This window comes from Coloeus monedula (genome assembly GCF_965178545.1).
Source record: "Coloeus monedula genome assembly, chromosome: 24".
Taxonomy (NCBI): domain Eukaryota; kingdom Metazoa; phylum Chordata; class Aves; order Passeriformes; family Corvidae; genus Coloeus; species Coloeus monedula.
The window spans coordinates 4698032-4720246 of NC_138804.1; the positions used below are offsets into that span (position 1 = coordinate 4698032).

Sequence of the window (22215 nt, forward strand, 5' to 3'; positions counted from 1 at the left end):
AGTGTTCAGCTGATACTAATTCCAAGAGAAGGTAGAGTCAAGATACGTGCTTGTCTTGTGCTCTGGCTTAAGTACCCTGTGGCTTTCCTGGGCCCTTCCCCCAGGTGGGACTTTGGTCTGGTGGGCACTCAGGAGCTGGGTTAGGGGCTCCAGGGGTGGGTGTGGAGCACTGCCTCCAGTGTACCAGGGATTGGCAGCCACTGCCAGGCTGGGATACTGGCTCTAAGGGGGTGGGTGGGGTGTGAAGAGCAGTTGTGCAAGGCCCAACCTGCCCCTTCCCACATACACCCCCAAAATGTTTCAAGCCAGCAGTCCTTCCAGTCTCTCACAGGAACACACTTCACCTCAGGCAGCAAGAAGTGAGGTACAGGGTGGATGCAGTTCCCGAGTGGAGAAGGGGCAGTACAAGGCAACCTGCAGCAAGGGGGAGCCGTCCTGCAATGCTCTGACCCTCACTGTCCCCTCACCTCGTCACTGTTCTTGCCAGAGACACTATGAAGCCAGGCTGTGGCTATGAAGCCTGGCCAGGCTCTATATCCCACAGGTCTATGTGGGCAGCTGTGTCCAGCACACGTCCAGTGCTAATGCTCAGCTCTCTTCATCTCCAGAGACCTGAAGAAAGCTGTGTGCTGTCACACAATCACACATCCACCTACCGCCCTCAGCGAACCACCCACCATGATGATGCACTTGTTTGGTCCCCAAACAGCCCTTTAGAAGTGCTTGCTATACTTGAACTATGTGTGCCACAAGAGCATCCCCTAATATTGCCGCTGTGCAGGCACCTACTGTAATCTCCCTGCAAGTAGCCCAGGTCTTCTCCCCTGCCCATTGCTCTCTCTACAGTCCTGTGGAGCCGAATAGAATTAGCATAGCCTTAACATTTCACATGACATAACTGTCTCCTGCTAATGTCAAGGGGCAGCCTCATCTCCAGAGCTCCACCAGGGACCTGGCCGGGGCAGGTACAGCCACCTTCTGCACATCTGGAGGCCAGAGGGATGTGTCTGGTGCAGCAGCGACATGAGTTTCCTGCCACCTTCTGGGTGGCAGGGGCATGAATAATATGCCAAATTATTTTCTGTAACATGCAGCAAAATCAGCCTGTGGCAGGAGCCAAGCAAGCCCCTGCTTTCAGGTCCTCAGCTGGACTTAGCAAATTAACCAGGTTTTTCCTCTTGGTGCAGTGAAGACACCACCATCCTCACCACCAAGCAATAAAAGACCTTCACACTTCAGCACATGCTGCTGGTCTATGGCTGGAACCAGCCTCATCTCATACAAAGGGTGATGGTTTAGGCAACTTGCCCAGTCTGCAAGTTAAACCTCCATTAGGAATGGCTGCAGTGAGATTAACACTATTAATGACTTATAGTTAGTGTTATCAAGAGCATCTGCCTGGAGGGTGTTGGGTGTTGGTCCCTCTGGATTTGGCAGTGCTGGTCAGGGGGGTCAGTGTGGACTAGGCATTTATTTTTTAGCTGGTTTTCAGAAATATATATGTGTGACTTAAATACACCTTAAAGTGCCTGTGAGTTTAATCCAAACCTGCCAGCACTGTCCCTGAGCTGAACTCAGTTACCAAAGCAGGGAGAACAGCATCCACCTGGGATATTCTCTGCCCTTTCTGCCCACAGAATCTGACCCTCCAGGTGTCCCTCAGGCACCAGTTGTCTCAATACTTATGTTGTGCTGCTCTTCTCTGTTTTGCCTCTCTTTGCTTATATTTGCCAGTCATCAAAAGAAGGGCTCAATGGTTCCCCCCACTGAATTCACAAGTGATGCCAGCTGCAGCCTGCTCTAGGAGCTGCACCCACTGGCCCCATTGCTGCCAAGCATGCTCCTTCCAGCCATCACATGTCCCCTTCAAGGACTAGACTGTAAGAGGTAGTCACCATTTCTTTCTTTTTCCTGCTTTTTTTCATTTCTATATCTGCTGTCTTTAGACTGTGTTCTTGGTTGCCCACTGTACAGCTCCAGCCCCAATGCAGGCTGGCCCCATGGGCCCCAGCCAGGAGAAGAGATGTTTCTGGGCAGAGTCTGCTCTGGCCTCTTTGGGATGCTGAGTCAGGAGGAAGAGGGCAGGGTCCTCGAATACTCCTTTCTCCCCCGTGGATGCACCTATGCATCTCATTCCAAGGGTTTTTTCCCCTCACTGTCTCCCAGACACACTCTTGTATTCCACCCTCATGGTGATTACAGCTGCCTTGGGCACAGTTTTTTCTCTGGGGAGAAAGCGGGGTGAAGAACAGTAATTTCTACCCAAAAGAAGAAATCAGTCCTTGGACCCCAGTACTCACTGTGGTTCAGGATATGCTGCCTGGTCTTCTCCACACCAAGGTCTCTTCCTCCCCCACAAACCCTTGAGTCATGCAGCCCCCACTGACCTTCCCCACCGCCAACCCCCACACCACACCTGCAGCATCTGGGCACTGAGCAACCAGGCTCTCCAGGCTCAATTTGACTTGGGGACACCAAAGCCAGCACTGTTTGTGAGGCAGACCCTGGGGCAAGCCCACCAACAGCATTGCAGTCCGTGGGACTCAAAGGTCCCAGCACAGCCTGGGGAGAGAAAAGCATGAGGATGTGAGCATGGGAAGGGGAGCAGTGCTCTTTACACTTCAACCATGTTTACTTTGGGCAAACTGTGACAAGGCTAACCCATTTGGGGCTTTACTGAGCTCTTCTCATCACTTCTTTACCACATATCCACTGCCTCTCCAAGATCACCATTTTCCACTGTAAATGCTACACTCAGGCCCAAAGTGGCAGCATCTGGTCCTGTTTCAGGGGCAGTCAGACACCAGGCAGCACCTGCAGCAGCTGAACTTAACAAAGTGAAATCATTCAAGTGGAAAATCAGAGTGACTTTCAGCAGCCAAACTGCTGAATTTGTTTCCAAGGCCCAAGGTTCCCTCTAGAGATGCCTGGAGGACCGGAAGCCCATACCTCCCTGGAACCTTTTGGACCTTCTTATTTCCTGTTACACTTGAGCATTACCAGAGGGAAGGCTTTCCCAGCCTAACAGTCCCAGATAATCAGAGACAGGATGAGAAAGACAAGGAATCTCATTCCTAGGAATAAATCCTTCCTTAACTAGTCACATGTGTCCAAAGAACATGCTGTGACAAAACACTTTCCACAGGGCTCATGTACACAGCTGTAATTCTGTATTTGCCTTACTCCTTTCTCTCAGGATGTTAAACTCCATGATCTTACAGATTCTGCTGCTATTTGCAAAGGCTGATCTCCACCAGTTCTTCCTTGTACCCAAGTGACAGACTGCAGTGGTTTTGTTCAAAATCCATTACTTACTTATTTTTCTTCTGTGAGGTAAGAATTAGGAGAAAGCAAAGCAGGCACAAAACTTAGAATATAAAGAAGTTTATTAATGGAACTAAAAAGAAAAGGAAAAAAAAAGTCAGAATAAACCTTCAGAACACTTCTCCTCTCCCCAAGTCTCCTCTCTTCTTCTACTGACAGTGTAAAGAGACAAAATTTGGGATTTTCCCATTCAGTTTACCACCTCTATACTAGTCTTTCTTCAGTTCACTTAGGGAGAGGAGTCTCTTGCTCATGCTATGGAGACATCTCCTCAAGAAACAGTTCTCTCGTGGCCTTAATATCACAGCAAGACAGCCGCCTGGGTTGGTTCTCTGCTTGTATGTGAAAGTCCCTTCCCTCGACTTACAGCTTTCCCCACAACTGTTTTCGAGGGTTCAATCTTGAGCTACTGGGGTACCATTTTAAGGATGGGCTGTTCAGAAGCAAAGGTTCTCTTCATCTATCTCTGGGATCATTTTCATTTCTGGGAACAGAGGTCTTCCCTTTCCCTGGGGCAAGGCTCTTCATTACTCTCATCTTTCTCTGTTCCAGCTTCTCATTAGATCACAGCTACTTCAACATTTGCTTGTTTCAGCACAGGTGCCTTTGCTCATGGTTGCTGTTTGAACACTCCATCCCCCCATGCTTTTCATGAATTACAGGGGGTATTCGGAGGTATTATAGTCCATCACCACAGCCTTACAAAAGAATTTCAGCTTCTAAGTTTGAAGCATCTCCTCTTTCTCCTCTGGGCTTCAGCTCTTCCTTCCTCACTGACTTTGGTGCCTCTATGGTGTTTTCTTTACGTGCCTTCACCTTTCCCTTTCCTTTGACTTGGGAGAGGATTGATGTCTGCAAGTTTCATCTGTTCTGAGGACTCTTACAGCGCTGAAAGAGTTAATCTTACCCGGGCCTTGCAGCTGGAATTTGTTTCTCGCTGTTTGTCACATGATCTTTGCCGGGCGGCGGCCGGAGCTCTTTCCGGTGCAGCGTTTCATTTCAGCGGCCGCGCTGGGGGCTGCTCTGACGGAGCAGAAGCGGCTGAGGTTTTCAGCCGAGCCGCGCCGCGGTGCCGGCCTGCACCGGGCCGCACGGGTACCCCAGCCACCTGTCCAAAAGCTAGAAGCAAGAGAGCTCTCCGAGGCTTTGTTCGTTCTTAAATGTGGATCACAGAGGCGTGTCAAGCTTCTTAAGTGGCCTAACAGAGTTGCCAATATTCAAACTAGCCAGTTGATTGGTTCTGTCGGGTCTAGAGGAAGCTGTCAGCACCCCTTTGTAAAAGAATCACTTCCGTGGAGTTCTCCTTAACTAAAACCCAAGCTGTGCTAAACCATGACACAGAGCCAGCAGTGCATCTCCTGGTTCCCACTGATTCCAGGTTCTCACTGATTCCAGGTTCTCACTGATTCCCAGCACAGAGAGGTGGTCTCCTGGACTGACTGCACCCAGCCCCGCTGCCCCTCTGCACCATTGGGGTGGGCGAGGTTCCTGATCAGCACCAAAGGTTTCACTTGCTTCTTTTCCTTGATCTGCGTGGGTCCATCCTCTGAGCCTCACCAACCAGCTCTTGCTGGCCCATCACCTGTCCCCAAGCCCAGCTGTGCACAGAGCACCCACCCTAGCCCTGTCCCTCCCTGCCCGCACCACACGAGTCATCACACCTACGCCACTGTTGTCTCTCCTCAAAAGTCCTTATTCCTCAGACTCAGTAAGTGGATGTTAAAATAAACCAGATATTAATATTTGAATGAAACAAACTGAAGGGCTGCATGCCTTGCAAACTTCATGGAACTGGTGTCACTGTGCTTGAATTGGTGCTTTGCCTGCAGCAAACCCTGACCTGGTTTTGTGTTGAGATGTGCACTGAAGGACTACTGAGGGGAAGAGTACTGAAGCTCTCTAGCCCAGGAGCTGTGACCAGGGTTAGTTAGCTCAGCAAGGACATGATGGATCCAACTATCCACCTGCCCTTTCCCTCTCACTAGCTCAACCAATGAAACCCTCAGGCCTTCACCCCACAGCCCTCACCCCAGAGCTGTGGGATCCCCAGTTATGCTGAGGGGCTCCCCAGGCCATGTCCTTGGGCGCACAAAATCTGCCCACTGGCAGGTTCTGGGTTCCCTTCTGGTTGCAAAGGAAGATAATTTTGTGCCTGCCATTTCCACATTGGCATGATCCATCTGTTTTATCTGCAACTGGAGGTCCACAATAAATCTATGCTTTCCATCAGGTTGCTCCCCAAACCAGTGTTTCCTATTCTGTCCTTATTCATTGATTACTCCAGTGATGGGAAGACAACAGGCTGCATATCTCCCAAAGATCATCCAGTTGCTTTCTGATAGATCTCCAGTTTGTCCATGTAAGCTGGAACTGTAATCTTGTCTTTACAGTTTCTCATAACTTAATGCCTTTTTCAAATTACTGCCTGCTCCATATTACATCTTCTGCAATGGCACTGGTTATTAACAGGAGTGGATGAGGGATGAACCCATCCAGGCCACCCTTTTCCATGCACCCTTCTGCTCTGGCCATGAGTGTCCACCCTTGGAGTACAGCTTCTCCACCAAGGCCTGGCCAAGGGCTGAAACGTCTGCAGCAACTGACCCTGATAGTGCAGGAGCTGGGATGGTTGAGCTGACCAGACCACATGCTGCTGTTACTTCCTCTCCTCCTGGCTGCTCATTCCCAAGGTGTAGCTCTTGGACCATTCCTCCTTTCATCCCAGTATCTCCTTCAGAAGCTTGCATGACCCTGAGGTGGTAACACAAACCTTTGAGGGTAGAGATGTGATGGGAGCAGAGCTGCTGCTCCACTGGGCTCACATTGTCCCACAGTTACCCAGCATGTGACAGCTCCTGGGCTCCAGGTCAACACTGAACACTGAGGGCATGTGTCATAGGTTAGCAAGCATAGTCCTGGAAGGGATGTCCTTGCTAAGGGGTGCTTACAGCTTCCTCTGGGACCTGATAGAACCTATCAGCTGGCCAGTTTGAATATGGACAATTCTCTAAGCCACTTAAAGTTGTGGCCGCCTCTGTGATCCACACTTAAGAATAGACAAACTCCCCCCCAAGCTCTCTCTCGTTTCTGGCGCTGGGACAGGTGGCTGCAGGCCCCGTGTGGGGGCCAGCGGGCCCGGCCAGGCCCTGCTCGGGCCAGGCTGGGCCGGGCCATGGCTCCAGGATGACCCCCCCAGCAGGGCTGTGGGGAGCCAGAGCGGCTCGGAACCACCCCCCCTCTCCACTGCGGCCAAGATTTCAGCGAAAGCTGCACCTCTGTCCGGCAGAGGTCAGGTGACCAACAGCGATAAGGGACATTCCAGCTGCAAGGCCGAGGTGAGATTAACCCTTTTATTGCTGTGAAGAGCTGAAAACCTGAGGGAAGAGAGAGAGGAGATGCTTAAAGCTGAAAGTCTGTTGTAAAGCTATGATATATCAGAGTATCCCGTTGTAATTTCATGAAGATATGGGGGGTGGAGTGTTCAACTCGTAAGCAAAAGCACCTGCACTGAGATAGGCAGATGCTGACGTAGCTGTAATTTCATGAGAAGTTTGAATAGGGAGAGATGGAAGCGATGAGGACTTTTGCTCCACAGGGGAAAGGAGAAAACCTCAGTTCCTAGAGATGCTCCCAGAGACAGTCCTAACAATGAAGATGAGGAGGACCCTTTGCTCCCAGGGAAAGAGAAGGGCCTCTGTTCTTAGAGATTAAATGCTCCCAGAGATGGGTGAAGAGAACTTTTGTTTCTGAACGGCTCAACCTTAAAATTGTGCCCCAAAAGCTTCAAGAGTGGACCCTCGAAAGCAGTTGTGGGAAAAGCTGCAAGTCGGGGGAAGGGACTCACATGCGAGCAGAGAGACTCCTCTTCCTAAATGGACTGAACAATATTTGGAAGTGGGCGGCTGTCTCGTTGTGATAATGTTTTCATAGCACGAGCAAGAAGAGACTTCTTTTTCCAAATGGACTGAACAAGGTTATTATGGAAGTGGTAAACAGACTGAACATCTTAAGGTTGTCTTTTTACATTGTCAGTGGGAGAAGGGAGGAAGGTGGGGGGAGGACGAGAGTTCTGAAGGTATGGTAAATTTTTTTTCCCCTCTTTTAGGTCTGTTAATAAACTTCTTTATATTCTTTCGAGTTTGGTGCCTGCTTTGCATTTCTCCTAATTCTAATCTCACAGAAGATAAACAGTAATGAGTATTTTGGACCAAACCACTACAGCATGACAAAACCCCATTATCAATTCTAAGCAATTCAGACATACTCACTGGCTGTCACGGCACTTTCTAGCAGGAGTAATATTACCTTCATCAATAATTTAAATCAGTGACTGTTCCCTCATAAGAAACCAAGATATTATGTTGAAAAATTACAAAATTATCTTATTTTTAATGCAGAAAGAAATTAATGGTGATTATATATAGGAAAAAATACATTAAAGTAGCAATAACTCTGAGAAATTCTCATGAAACGAGCATCTGAGTAACATGGAAAGGAAGAGAGTCAGAGAATATGCCACAGATGAGAAAGCAATCAGGAACTAGTGCAGACAAACCTTTTAAAAATTAACTTCCATGCTGTCCATATGCTGCATTATTTAACATAGTGCGGTTACAATACACTTTCATTTATCCAAGTTGTTATCTTAGAACCAACTTCCTATGGCTCTGGAGATGTCTGGGACAGAGGAACATTGTGGAAAACATCCAGTTAAAGCTGCCGTTTGAGGGACTGAGACATGAGAGTTGGGTGTCCCCCAGGTTCACACACAAGGCACCATCTCTGCAGCCTGGAAATAACACACCTCAGGTACCACTTGCAGACATGGGTCTGGTACTGCAGGATGTGTTCAGGGCTGATTCTAACCAGGCAGCAGGCAGGGGACAGCCTGAAAACACCCTTGTACACCAACATCCAGTGGTGTCTCAGCTGCCTGAGGATCTTCACTAACCCGGGTTAGCTGAGCCCTCCATTCTCCCTCTCACACAATCCTCTGAGCCCACTGAGTCTTACCCAAAGGGGCAAGTCACAGAATTACAGCAGTGCTGTAGTGGGAACCCTGGAGGTCATCAGTCTACCCTCCCACGTGGAGTAGGTCTATCCCCCAAACCAGCTCAGGTTGGCCATGGCGTTGTCTAACCCAGCTCTGGATGGCCCAGGGTTGCACTCCCTGGAGAAGAAGCTTTTCTTCCCCAAGTTCTTACTGCACATCTAGACATCGTGCCCTGCCACATGTTGGGCTGTAGCCCCCAGATGACAGAGAAGAGCATGACCCACTTTCCAGTAAGACAACCTTCCCCTAGCATGCAGGCTACTTGGGAGACCTCCCTCTCAGATGCTACACTGACCTCCTCCATCAGCTGGAAGAGGAGGCAGCTGGAGGAGCTTCTCTCATCTGGCTCTTGGCTGCACAGGCTTCTTTCTTCCCCCACCACTGGCAATGGTCAGCTTTCAAGTTACAGTGTTCTCCTGGGACGACATGTGGGTCGCAGCATCCTCTGCCTCTGTGAAGCAGCTCAGCTGACCAGTATCATGTAGGCAGCACTTTGTGATGCTTCCCCAAAGGACCCTTCTCTGGAACCCATCTAGGGCTCAGGGGCTCCTGGACTGGAGATGTTGTCTGTGTAACAGGGTTTTCTTCTCAAATTGTTTTCCAAGAACATGTGAGCCCTCACCCTCCATATTACCCCAACCAGCCATGTCTACGTGTTTCACTGTGTGCCAGGAGAAGGGACTAGCTGTGGTTTGGTCCACATCCCCTAGTTTCTTCTGACATCCCCAGCTCTTATTCTGGCAGGTCTGAGTCCTTCAGTCTAAATGGGATAATTCTGACCACACTCCTGAGGCATCTTCTGTGCAGTTTGAACTGTCCTGATCTATTCAGCCACTTCTCTCACAAAAGTTATTCCTTAATTTCTGTTATCTTTGCTGCTCCTTTCTGAACTCCCCCCTCCAAGTTTACCTTCAAACAGATTCTGTAGACAGCATCACTATATGGACAGGCCAGGGATTTAAAGAGCATTGCAAACACATGCCTTATATTCTTTTTAAGCACTTTTCTTAGTTTCTAGCATCTGAGTCAAATTTAGAGCCCTTGCTGTCTGGGCAAAATCAGGATCACTTTTCTTATACTGATAGCATCTCACTTGCAGTAACTTTCCTAGCCTTGCTGCGTAGTCATCAGGGCTTTAATAAAAAAAGGCAGAGGTCTCTGCTATGTTATCTTCAAACAGGCTTCACACCTTCTGTAAGTATTGTACCCTTTGGTCTGTTCTTTCATTACATCTTTAACAAGACTTTTTGTTTTCATTTTTCATCAAACACTACTGCATATGACTTTGTCATTTCACTGCCCCTGCACAAGGCGAATCAAACCCTGTGCCAAACCAGGCCATGTCAAAAGTCACTTCTCTTGTGGGTTATACTCTGCGCTACAAAGAAGTCACCTTTCTTGCTTTCAGCCTTTCCAATGTCCCTCTGTGTCCCGAGCCAGCTCTAAATGTTCCTTTAGATTTTAGGCCTGTAACTTCATTCCAAAAGGCCTTGTGTTATTTGTTGAACCACTTATTTGACTAATGAGACTTCAATGTTCCCTTAGTAGATGGCACCACATGACACATGAGATGTGTTACATATCATGCATCCTAGCATCAGAGTGACTTCCTTGCACCAGGTGGCTGATTTAATATGCTTTCTGGTGTCCTCATTTAAAAGTAGGATTTCAGCTCTTCTCTTCTGACATCTGTGAGGAAGAATCAGACACTTCAGGGCCTAGTGGGCCTTATCGCTCTCTCCAACTTCCTGAAAGGAGGTTGTAGACAGGCAGGGGTTGGTCTCTTCCACCAGGCAACAATTGACAGAACAAGAGGACACTGTCTCAAGCTACGTCAAGGAAGGTATAGGTTGGATATTAGGAAAAAGTTTTTCATGGAAAGAATAAAGTACTGGAATGGTCTGCCCAGGGAGGTGGTAGAGTCACCATCTCTGGATGTGTTTAAAAAAAGACTGGACATGGCACTTGGTGCCATAGTCTAGTTGAGGTGTTAGGACATGGGTTGGACTCAATGATCTTGGAGGTCTCTTCCAATCTCGTTATTCTGTGATTCTGTGATTCTGTGAAATGTGAACCATCGCAGCTCCTGTAACTTGGGATTCCATTATCCAAGAGCCTCACATGACTGTCTACATTCCATTGGCCATCATAGAGTGCTGCTCCTAAATCAAATAAGTTTTTTAAATCCAAGTGGCTGACTTTGAACTACAACCACATAAATTTGTCCTCAGCATTGATCCCTTACACTTGCTCTGCCTAAAGCAGACCTAACAATAAGCAGCAGATTTCCTCCCTGCGACCATCCTTTCATTCCTCAGTGCAGGAAATCATAGCCACTCCTTTTTCTCCCAGCACCTGCCAGCTTTTCACCACAGCACTCAGCACAGCAACATGAATACCCCAGGGCGACAGGTAAGTATCTGCCTGGGATAAGCATTAGCAGAGTAAATGCCTTGGAAATAGAAGATAAAAGCCCTCCCACTGCCCACCTGGCATAAAAGGTGAAGAATGTGTGTGCTGTGCAGGGCATGTGCACTGGTGGCCCAGCACGTGTTAGAGGGCTCTGGAGGGCTGCGTGTGCCATGGTTGCAGACCCTGTCCTGGCGCTTCCTTGTCTCCTGACTCTGCTTGTATGTCAGCCTGAATCTAAGTGCAAGTTCCAAGTGAGTTTGTCTCCTCTCCCATACGGAAACTTCTTCCTCTGGATGCAGCATAACCCTGTGCTATTTGATGCCTGACTTGTGGACACCTCCCAGACCAGCCCAGGAACTGCTGGAAAGTCTCTACGGTGGCAACTCGTCATTGTCCTCCCATCACATCCCTGCATGCACCAGAGCCAGGATTTCCCTAGTCCTTGTTGGAACCACCAGGCAGCAGAGCACTCCAGACCCAACCATACCTGACCCACTGGGACACAGACCATGGGGACAAGTCTCTACACCATGTCCCGATCCTGGCAAAAGACAGACTCTTGCTCACAGCAGAAAGCCAGTCTGAAATCCTGAAGCCCATGGCCAGAACAATGACTGAGAACAATCTGGCCTAGCACAAGACTAGCAGAGGTGACAGGAACACCTGAGTTGTCCAAGACAGTGACAGCAAAGGTCTTCTTTGCCCAAGTGCACCTAGCAGTCTCTTCCCAAGGCACGCAGCAGCTACAGGACAAGGAATGGTTTCTTCATGTTTCATCTGCAGCTAATTCTGCTGATGCTTGCTTTCTGCATCAATTCCCAGACCTTTTCCATAGTTTGCCAACTTGTCATCTCAGGAGCAGCACGTGGGAGGGCATGGCTCCATGGGATGGGCTTCCTCAGCCTTCCTGTGCAACTCACGCACCCCTTGGCCACTGTGCCAGTTTGCTCCCACTGCAGATACTGCTCAGACAGAGCCTTCCTTATCTGCTGTTTAACATCAATGACCCAAACCTTCCCATGAGCTCCTCAGAATGCTCCCAAGGGTCTCTGTAAACCTTAGATCAGGCAGATGTGCCAGTACAAAGATGGCTGTAGCATGAGCCTTGTGGGCAAATGCATTTTATAATTGTTTTCAAAAGTGCCTGTTTGGAAGGTGTCACATTCCCGACCCAGGATGGTGCAAAAATCATACTGCGAAGGGACCACCCTTTCACTCAGCACATATGCATTTGTCCTACTTCTATTCCTGTAGACCTAAAAATCATCAAATTCCTCCTCTCTGATATACAGTACCACCCTCCCCAGGATGCTATACCACAGCATTTGAGCAGAGTATGTCAGGACCACACAGAAAATATTTTAAGATCCTACCCCGCGTCAAGAACTCCCCCAAACTCACGTCTGCTCTGATTTCACTTCACCCCAAATCACCTGGACAGAGCCCTAAGAAGAGGCAAAATATGAACATGAACAATACCTATGTTTTATTTTACAGCTTTTCTGTACAAGTTTTTTAAAAAGTAAGAAAAAATTATACTAAAAAGCAAAACTTCAGGGTGTTGTGCCTGCAATGAGCACTGACCGGCTGGTGCTGCCTACAGCTGGCACAGCCCAGCTGACTGCAGCCAGGCTGAGCTCTGTCTCACCCCCAATAAGTATTTACCGTGAAACTTCAGAAACCAGTAACTGAGAACAGAAAACTGCAGCCAAATAGTGGGTTGTTGTGCTGAATTCCACAACCTTTGAGCAGTTGAACAGGTAGGTTAGTGATTGCTACAAGCTGTGAGGACCCAGGGACTCTTGCAGGAAGTGTCGCATATCCTGACAGCCACCAAGAACACAGATGACCAGTTGTGTCCTGTCCAGTGCCTCTAGGGCAGCAACAGGACAGGGCTCGTGCCTTCCCCAGGATACAGCCTCCAGTCACTAGTCTAGCTAGTGCAAGGGTGATATTAGGACACTTCCTGCTGGCTGCTCACAGCAGTCACCATGCACAGTGCCAGGATGCCTGGTCCTGCAGGCTGCAGAGGTTTTTCTGTATGTGTGTCCTAGGGAGTTTGCAAAGTCATTCCCCTCACTAGGAGCAATCATTGAAGATTTCTAACCAGCCAAGATTGGTGGATTTCTTTAGCCTCACTGTCTTGGGCAAATGGTATTTGTTACAGTTGGACAACATCTATGACATGTGATGGCTGCAACGGTCCTGCACAGTTCGTACAGGGATAACGAACATGGGACTCAGGCTGTGAGTCCAGCCTACTCCATTCCTCTCCTCTGCACAGAAGTGTTTAGTGGGAATGCCTGGTAAAGCAGCAACAACCCCAGCTGCTGCCAACTGAGCCAGTTCTCAGGAATGGTACCACCAGGATATGTCTGTGTTTCACACAAACCTCCCAAAGCAGGAGTGTGGCTTCCTCCAAGCATGTAACCAAAAGGCCTAGGGCAGCACAGGGGTGGAGCTCCTCTGCCCTGGAGAGCCAGGAGAGCAGTAGCACGGGTCCTGTGCTCATATGCGAGCGGGATGCCAAGGCCATGCTTCAATGAAACAGTATCTCTGAGGGGACACACAGACCCTGCGTATACTTCTTGTCCTATACAGAAGTTTCTGAATGTGCCAAGAAGTCAGATCCCAGGTGAAAAACCTCCCCACTTGATTCTCTTCAGCAGCTCTCAGCCTGGCTGGAGAACACAGAGTCATGTCCTGCCTCCAGCCAAGCACTGGAGTTGTGTGTTCAGGTCACAGCATATCCATTGCACGTATGTCCCTGGAAAGAGCATCCTCACTGCTCACATTATCCCATCAGCAATTACCTCCTGCCAGGACCCTGCTGCTCAGGACTGCAGTCCAGAGCCATTTCTGCAGTCTCAAGCCCTCCCACAGCCACACCTGTGCAAAGGGATACACCTCCACCAGGAAAGGGAAAGAGAGTCCTCCAAAAGCCTGCAGGTGGGAACAGCTGTCCCCAGCCTAGCCTCTGAGGAAAACTGGTCCTTGGGGAAGAGGTCTGGCAGGGTCACCACTGGCTGCATTTGGACCAGCAACTGCAAGGATACCCCTGCTTCAGAGGTGACAGTTGGGTCCAGAATTCATCTTGTAGGAACACAGTATGTCCCATGCTTTTAGAAATACAAGGACATCTAGACCATCCAGTCCACTGAGTCACAGAATACTTACTACAGCACGATTGAAAGGGAAGCACACTGGGAGAGGCGGTCCTTGACTGCAGGGCCTGGCTTGGGCAGTTCTCCAGGCACAGCCACCAGCTGAGCTTTGCCTGGAACAGGAGCCTCTCTGGGTTTAGCACATGCGTATCAGATCTACATCTGAGTATATTTATCTCTTTCTGGGCAGATCCCAGAGCAGCCCCTCTGCCTGCTGCAGCTGGAGGCCATACTTTCTGCCCACCAGGAAAACAATTATTTTTGCTTATAAGCAACAGAGAAATCCCAGCAGGGATTTACTCTGGGGCTGGAGTGGGTCTCTCCAGGGCTGCTCTCAAGGGAGGCCAGCTGTGAGCCCTGGATGAGGGGCTGGGAAGCAGCCCTGCTGCATCCCAACCTCCCACAGCACCAGGTACTGGTACACAGGGTGCATGAAATCATTCCCACATTGTCCACAAGGAAGATGAGGGCAATTTCATACTTAAATCATGAATCCCCAAGTGTTTTAATGCACTCAAGGGGCCTCAGGATCTCTAATCTGAGGCACCTGCTGCCCCACAGGAGGTGGCTCCAGCTTTGCACAGGGGTGCAAGGAGCCAGGAAACCCCCAGACTGGAGGTTCCCAAAGCAAAATGCAGGCAGAACTACAGGGTCCCAGCCAAGGCAGCCGGGGCACAGAAATAACCAGACTTCACAGAATTTCAGTGTGAAGACCTCCCTTGAAGGCTCTGAAAGTTTAGATGTAGGAGGGAGCTCAGTGGTAGAACTCAGATGTGGGAGGTAATGACAGCAGCCATGGCAGACAGATAATGAGACAAATCATCACAGCAGGCAATACTCAGGTGGAAGAGCTGTCACATGGGTGTGGGTGGTTTCACAGAGGGGATGATGGGAGTTCACTGAAGTTCAGGACCAGGTGTGCTCTGGTTTCTAACCTGGACTGGCAGACTGTCATGCACATGCACACATGCATGTGCAGTTATTTTACTGCCAGCTTTTGGATGTTACTAATGATCAGCTTCCAGTTAATCATGGAGGTTACTCCAACAGCAAACTTTGTACATGAGGTACAATAAAGAGCAATGGAGCTGTCTGTTGTGGAGTTAACTTAAAATCATGGAATATCTTGAGTTGGAAGGGACCCACAAGAATCATCAAGTCCAGCTCCTGGCTCTGCACAGGACAGCACCAAAGCTTAAGCTTGATCCCCAGCCTGAAGCTATCTAGGAATTACAGGAAGGATGATATAGGACTGGCTCCAAGCAGGCCCACAGGACAGATAGGTACTTCATGCTGTGGTTGGGCTACACGTACTTCCACAACGCTATCAGCTATTCGACTCAATGCAGAGAGAAAAGAAATGGCTTATATCCAGTTTAGCTTCTTTGTGATGCATAAAGAAAAATATTATTCCTCAATAACCCAAATATCTTTCCTTCCCTTGAGGCCCACTGCCCAGCACCACCTGTACCAAGATGCCAAAGAAACCACAACACAGGTCCTACACTGATCCCTCTCCACTGTTCCCTTTGTCTCTCAGGAGGCATCATGCAAGGTCAACCATATGTAGCTGCAGTCTCCAAAAGCACAAAGCAGGAGACAACTAAAAATGTGAGTTGATGGTTCTGTGTCCTACCTGGACCTGAACCAGGTGGATAGGTAGGCACCTGGAGATCTCCTGCCCCTGCTCTTGGCTCTTTGCAGTGGCTGCACAGCTGCACATGGGGAACAAACACCATCCTGAGGAATTGCAATGGTGAGAGCCTGCAATCCCTGGGGGCATGTGTGTGGGGCCCTGCAGAGCCAACTCCCACCCAACGTTTCACTTGCAGCCCCCATCCATCCCCATTAGCCCAAAGGCAGGATGGGACCAGTCTGCATCCTACAGCTGGGTCCAGCAGTGTGACACTGCTCTGGAAGCAGAGCACAACACTCCCTTGGCTTGGCTGCTCTGGTGGGAATGCTTTTAACTCCCATTTTAATTAATTAACACACATAATGAGGCTTTTTCAATCTCTTTTTCATAATTCAAAGCTCATTCCCTGAAATCTTTCATCAGTCCCAGCAATATATCTTATCAAGGCAGTACCTTCCTGGGCACAGAAAGCCCTCCACCGCACCTGAGCAGGGCCCAGTGACACCCAGCTCCAGCACCTCTCTTCCAGGTAAGGGGAAGCCATGCAGGAAGGGTGCAGGCTGTGTGCCAGGACAAGGCAAGCCCTGGAAAGCATATGTGGTCCCAGTTCCCACCCTGCATCACAGCATGGGCCCTAGGATGCCATGTCCTTGTTTTTGCTGCCTTATGCATTTGTCCCAAGAATGCACAACATACTCCAAATCTCCAAAAGCCTTCCTCATCCAGGAGAGCCCCGGAGCTCCTGTACCACATACAATCACAGAGTGGTTTGGGTTGGAAGGGACCTTAAAGATCATCTCATTCCACCCCCTGCCATGGGCAGGGACACCTTCAACTATCCCAGGTTGCTCCAAGCCCCATCCAGCTTGGTCTTGAACACTTCCAGGAATGGGGCAGCCACAGCTTCTCTGGGCAACCTGTGCCAGGGCCTCCCCAACATCCCATCTAACCCTGCCCTCTGGCAGTGGGAAGCCATTCCCCCTTGTCCTGTCCCTCCAGACCCTTGTCTAAAGTCCATCTCATCTCTCTTGAAGCCCCATTAGGCACTGGAAGGGGCTCTCCCTGGAGCCTTCTCTTCTCCAGGCTGAACAGCCTCAGCTCTTCCAGCCTGTTTCCATAGCACAGGTGCTCCAGCCCTCAGAGCATCTCTGTGGCCTCATCTGCATTCCCTCTTCACACCAGCTCCTTGCCCAATCCAGCCCATCTCTGGGCACAGCCCACTCACAGTATTTCTGGAAACAGAGTCCATGAGGGACAGGTAGAGGGGACTGTAGTAGCTACAGCTAAAACCTGAGGTGTGTTCTGGGGGTGTCATGACCAAAGAGATTTTAATTATTTTTCTTGTTTTGCAAGACTCTATAGGAAATCAATTTCATCATAAAGCAAAAAGAAGCTGCATAGGGAGAAAATACATGAAAAATCATCAGAAATTATTAGCGGAAACAGTGAAGTCTAAGGCAGAAACCAAGCATAAAATTTTTGGAGCACTGGGAGTGATCACAGAGCACATGTTTAAACCAGATCACAACTGACAGTTCATTACATTATCAACACAAAAGTAATCCTTGTCAGCTGCTGTCCTTTAATGTTTTTACATCAGTTGCAGGTGGTTCAGGTTTCTCCAAGCCATCCATGCTACGAAACTTTGCACTCACTCTCCTGGTATGCCCCCAGGTCACAATGGGACAAGCTAAGTTTTAGCGATCCTGGCTGGAGCGTGCTTTCCAAGCACATCTTCCACAGCCACCCAAAAATCAACAGCACCAACATAACCAACTCCCAGTGACCCAGGCTGCCAGCAGTGTTGGCTCCTGCAGAGTCTGACCAGCGGAGTTAAGAGCAGCAAATCAGGAGAAAGGGTTAGTAACAAATTTATACTGCAGAGTTGTCCAATTCCATTCCAAAGCCCCTCTTGGATGAAGGGCAGGCCCAGGAATGCAAAAATCCCCAAAATTATCACCAAGGCTGCTGCAGTTGTCTGGAAACATTTGTTTCTGGAGCTGCAGGTCAGAGTTTCCCAGCACTGCCCTGTCTCTGTGCTGTCCCCATTCCCAATGCTGCAGCCCAGGCTGCATCTGCCACCTCAGCTGACAGCACTGACATTTGCACACTATTTTCCAGTTCTGTCTACTGTCAAGTTTTTCTGATTTCCTTATAAAGATAAAATGCAAATATTGCCTTCGGTTGTTTTGTCAGTTGATCTTTACAAACAGAATAATGGGTCAATGAGTGGTTTGGTAAAGGGACAGGTTAGCCTGCATTTCTTTAAGTACATCCCTCATCCAAGGGCATTTCAGGTAGCCAAAATATAAAAAAAAAATCTGAATTTTTATTTGAACTCCAGCAGGTGGCAATAAAATCCCCTGTAAAGCACTGCTTTTTAATTTTTAAAATGCAAGAGCTGCATGCCATGAAGAATTTTGGCTATGACTGACCAAGTTAAATTGTTGGGGGCAAAAAAAAAGGTAAACATAAAAAAAGAGAACATAAAAAAAAAAAAAGAGAACATAACTCTGTTCTAGCTCTCTTGGAACCCCTTTAAGCACAGGAAGGGGCTCTGAGTCTCCTCCACGCCTTCTCCAAGTGAATACCCCCAGCTCTCCCAGCCTGGCTCCAGAGCAGAGGGGCTCCAATCTTCAGAGCATCTCAGAGCTGGACTCTGTCCAGCAGCTCCTTGTCCTCCTTGTGCTGGAGACCTCACAGATGGGGATGCAGTACTGCAGGTAGGGTCTCACATGAATACAACTTATACACGAGATTAATTTCCAAATCACAGGTGCCTTTAGAAAAAGCAGGAATTCACACAATCAAACACAAACATAAAGCAAGTTTATTCCTGTTCTGGTGGACTCGTGGGGCTGGCTCCTCATCTGTAGCCAATGACTCCTTCAGGCCAGTTCCTAGTTGAAAAGTGTCTCCCCTCTCCCCATGAAAGTCACTTGCTTGGTTATTCACAGGATGAAGCATTTTCCGTAATAGGAGATGTTCACTGAATTTTGATTGACTGCAACATCAACACCATCCTGTTCCCAGGGAGCAAGCTGCCTGCCATCAGGCCACACCAGGGAGGAGCAGGGAGCTGTGCTCAGGGACTGCACACACAGCACTGACACCGCAATGTGCCAAAATGAGACATTTGAGAAGATTTTGTTTGAGGAGGGTTAGAGCTGGATCAAACTTCAAAACGTTTGGATTTTAAGTTGACAAACATGTTTAGTTTTGGATGTTTTTTTAAGTTGCCATACATATTTGTTACAGGATTAACTCTAGTCCTGTTTTCTTGACCAAGTCTCCAAAATAATCTCATGCCAGCTTCTTAATTTACACTTCTGTAGTAGCTGTTGTTAGGAAATGTACATTCCTGCTATTCAGCAAGATTAGTACAATACTGCATGTAAAAAGGATTAAGCATGGGAAAAAAGTGTGTCTTTCTGAGGGATTCTGGTAATGTCTGCCCAGCTGAACTGAAAAACAAAGCCAAACTGAACTGCAGGACATGCCAGAACACTGCTATAGAAGAAAGGGATTTTGAAGTTAATACACACATGCACACACACAAATTTTCACCTCTTGAAAACAGATCTGCACAGGCACACAGGCTACCTTCTCTCCTCCCTGGAAAGAAACAAACGGAAGCATATTGAAAACACAGGGAAGTGCATTAAAGATCACTGGGTGCATTCTGCTCTCTTCTCAGTCCTCCTTTGAAACAAAAACTAGCAAGCCAGCATGAACCCAAACTCTTAGGTGTTCATGTAAGTGCAAGGTAGTTCACATTCATATGGCTGAAGTTTTCCCACAGGACTTGGCACTTCACAGGAACAAAAGCCCAAGATCACAACTTCCCATTTGTTTCACCATCATTTCCCAAACAAATTCAGAATTATTTTTTCTTAATGAGAAATCTCTTTGATTTTGCTTACAATGGTTTTCTGTCTGATCTTAAGCATCAGGACACTCCAAGAAAATATTCAAAACAGAGAAACTACTAGCAAAGGTCTTGTGTGGACGTAGCAGCTTCAAATAAGGTTTTTATTCAAGGGAAGCAGCTACGAGTTTCTCTTCTCCCTGCATGATCCAAAGAATACATGAGAAGGATGTACCTAACACATGGGAACACTTGGACCCTTGGAAATCAGCCACAAAGCAAAGACTTCAAAAGATGTTTATTAGGAAAATTGGACATTACAAGAGGACCAAACAGATTGTACAAGGCACGTGCAGTTTCTTGTACAATGCAGAGAACAAGAAAAGTCTGCAAATACAGGTAACACACCCACCTGGAACTGCTACCATGGGCATGTCAATGCTCAGGTCCCTTGCCATGAAAGGCAGGTGCTGGGGTTCTTCAGGCAGCCTGCCAACCCCTCGGATGTTTCACATTTCCTGCAGAAGTACAGATTGTACACAGAGCTTTAATGACAGTTAAAACAAAATTCATATTCAGGAATTCCTACATCCAAGCTGGGGCATTAATACACTTTATCTCATAAAATTTTCTTTTTTTGTTTTCATTCAAGGTCATCCAGATTTCATGTTCTTACAATGCATTTTTCCCCACAGGTAATAAAACCTTGCTGTCTACACATGATTCAGCCTAGCAAAGCATATCTGAGACTGTTTGCTTTGTTACCTAAGGAAGAGATCCAGATTTAATTACCTGTCAAAACAAGGTAATTCATATGTATTCACAGGCAAGTCCTTTATAACCCACATCAGAGAATCGAGATATGTATTAGCTAATTTTATTAGGCTTTAGAAAAAACATATCCTAAACTTGACCAAACCCAGGAACTCATATCTTTAAAGCAAAGCTAAGAGCAACCAGCAAATCCCCATCACAGAGTGGGGAGCACAACTCACTGAGCTCAACAGAGAAAAATGAGCACAACCAGCTCAATAGTTTCTAGCAACAAGTGCGACACTAATGCTAATTCTCAATCAGAAAAATGAACAGGAAAAATATCTCACTGAACAGATTGGTGAATTTGCATCTGCATCTGTAAATTAAAGGACAAATAAATACTTCAAGAATGGTTAAAAATCTAATTTATTAAATTAGTCTCTTCTCCTCCCCATATAATGTATAATAAATGCCCTGTTTCTTGCCATTTTGTAATAGTTTTAGCAGCTGTCTGATCAATCTGACAAATGCCCATAAACCCAACATCTGTCCATAAACTTTAAGGATTGTATCAGAAAAAAATTCGAAACAGATTAACTGTCCAGAGCTTGGCTGTCAACCCCTTTGCTCCCAACCCCAAGCTCTAAACTTACCTTCTCTGTTGCAACACAGCTGTTGGATATGCTATAAATAAAGACAAATATTTCAGTCAACACTGAAATTAATAAATGGAGAAAACCACAGCTAAGACACACAGCACCTAAGCCTTCCGCAGATACGTCAGACCATCGGGACCAGATAGAGTACCTGCCACCAGAGTGCACACTTCAAGTCCATGCTTTAGTGCCCATCACAGTGTCTATCCTTCATCATCTAAAAACAGACCAGAAATAATGGCATTTCAAGGAGGAGACAGTTATTAAAACAAGAGCATAGATCCTGCAATCCTACCCCATGGAAAAGACGGAGCTGGTATTTAGAAGATACAAAAGCAGCAAACATGAATAAAATAGAATTCACAATCTCAGAAAAGGCTCTTCATTAACATAGTGAATTATCTGAGACTGCTAGGTAGTAATATTACTATGCAAATAGTTAATCAACTCTCACACACACTTGTTTACAGAACTGCAGTGAGCATGAGCAGGTGTTACACCATCCTCCTGCTTCTCTATAAAGCCAAAGGTAAGTGAAACAAAGTCACCTATTTCACATGCCACCAAATGTCCCAAATTACTGAGGCAGACTTGGAAAAATCCTTTTTTTTTTTTTTTTTCAAAATAAGCTACAACTCCTTGCACCTGTACAATTATCTATAAGCTAAAACTTAGGACTCAATCTGGAAACAAGAATGCAGGTGATGCTCACCTGAGCCACTGCTTCAGGTCACTAAAAGAAATGTGACATACTGCCAGAGCTGATTTCAGCTATTTTGACACTTCAGTTTTTGAATACCAGTTTGGAGGTTTGGTCCATGGTAAGTAATGTATATCCATGTTTCTTGAGTTTAGCAGTAAGGCTTTCTTCTTTTTAACTCTGTTCCTCCTGCAATTTTTTAGATGCTTCTCTTAAGCATGCATAATAAAAAGAAACCCCAGCTATTCTGGAACAGATCATGATCTTTTCCAAACTGCCTATTAAGGAGAGAGAAACTGTTCAAAGAGGATCAACCTGAACATCCTGCAGATGAAATAAAATGCAACAGTCACTTCACTAACATCTGCTCAGGCAATTCATAACATTGTGCAGCAGTGACATTAAATGGTGTTTACTTACTCTTTTTTCAAGACAAGGCAAGGATTTGAAGTCCTAAATTACTCTGATCTACTCACGTGAATGATGAATAAACAGGCTGCAAGATTTCATGTTGCTTATGCAAGTGTAAGTGATGATACCTGTCAAGGTGTCACCAACAAGGTGCTATTGCGGGAGGCAGTGCACTACCATGCTCCCCAAGAGCACTTTCTAAGACCAACAGCCAAAAGCCATGAATACAAAACAG

General features: G+C 47.4%; 1 long non-coding RNA gene across 2 annotated transcripts; it reads right to left on the reverse strand.

Annotated features, from left to right (window-relative positions):
* Positions 1–18189: 18189 nt before the first annotated feature.
* LOC309581809 lies at positions 18190–21464 on the reverse strand. 2 transcript variants are annotated; one of them, XR_014227063.1, is made up of 4 exons: positions 21021–21464; positions 20867–20897; positions 19870–19975; positions 18190–19204 (listed from the first exon to the last, which is right to left on the reverse strand). It is a non-coding gene; the product is annotated as an uncharacterized lncRNA (long non-coding RNA). The 2 variants fall into 2 exon arrangements; XR_014227064.1 differs by having other exon boundaries at positions 20867–21464.
* Between the last annotated feature and the right edge of the window lie 751 nt (positions 21465–22215).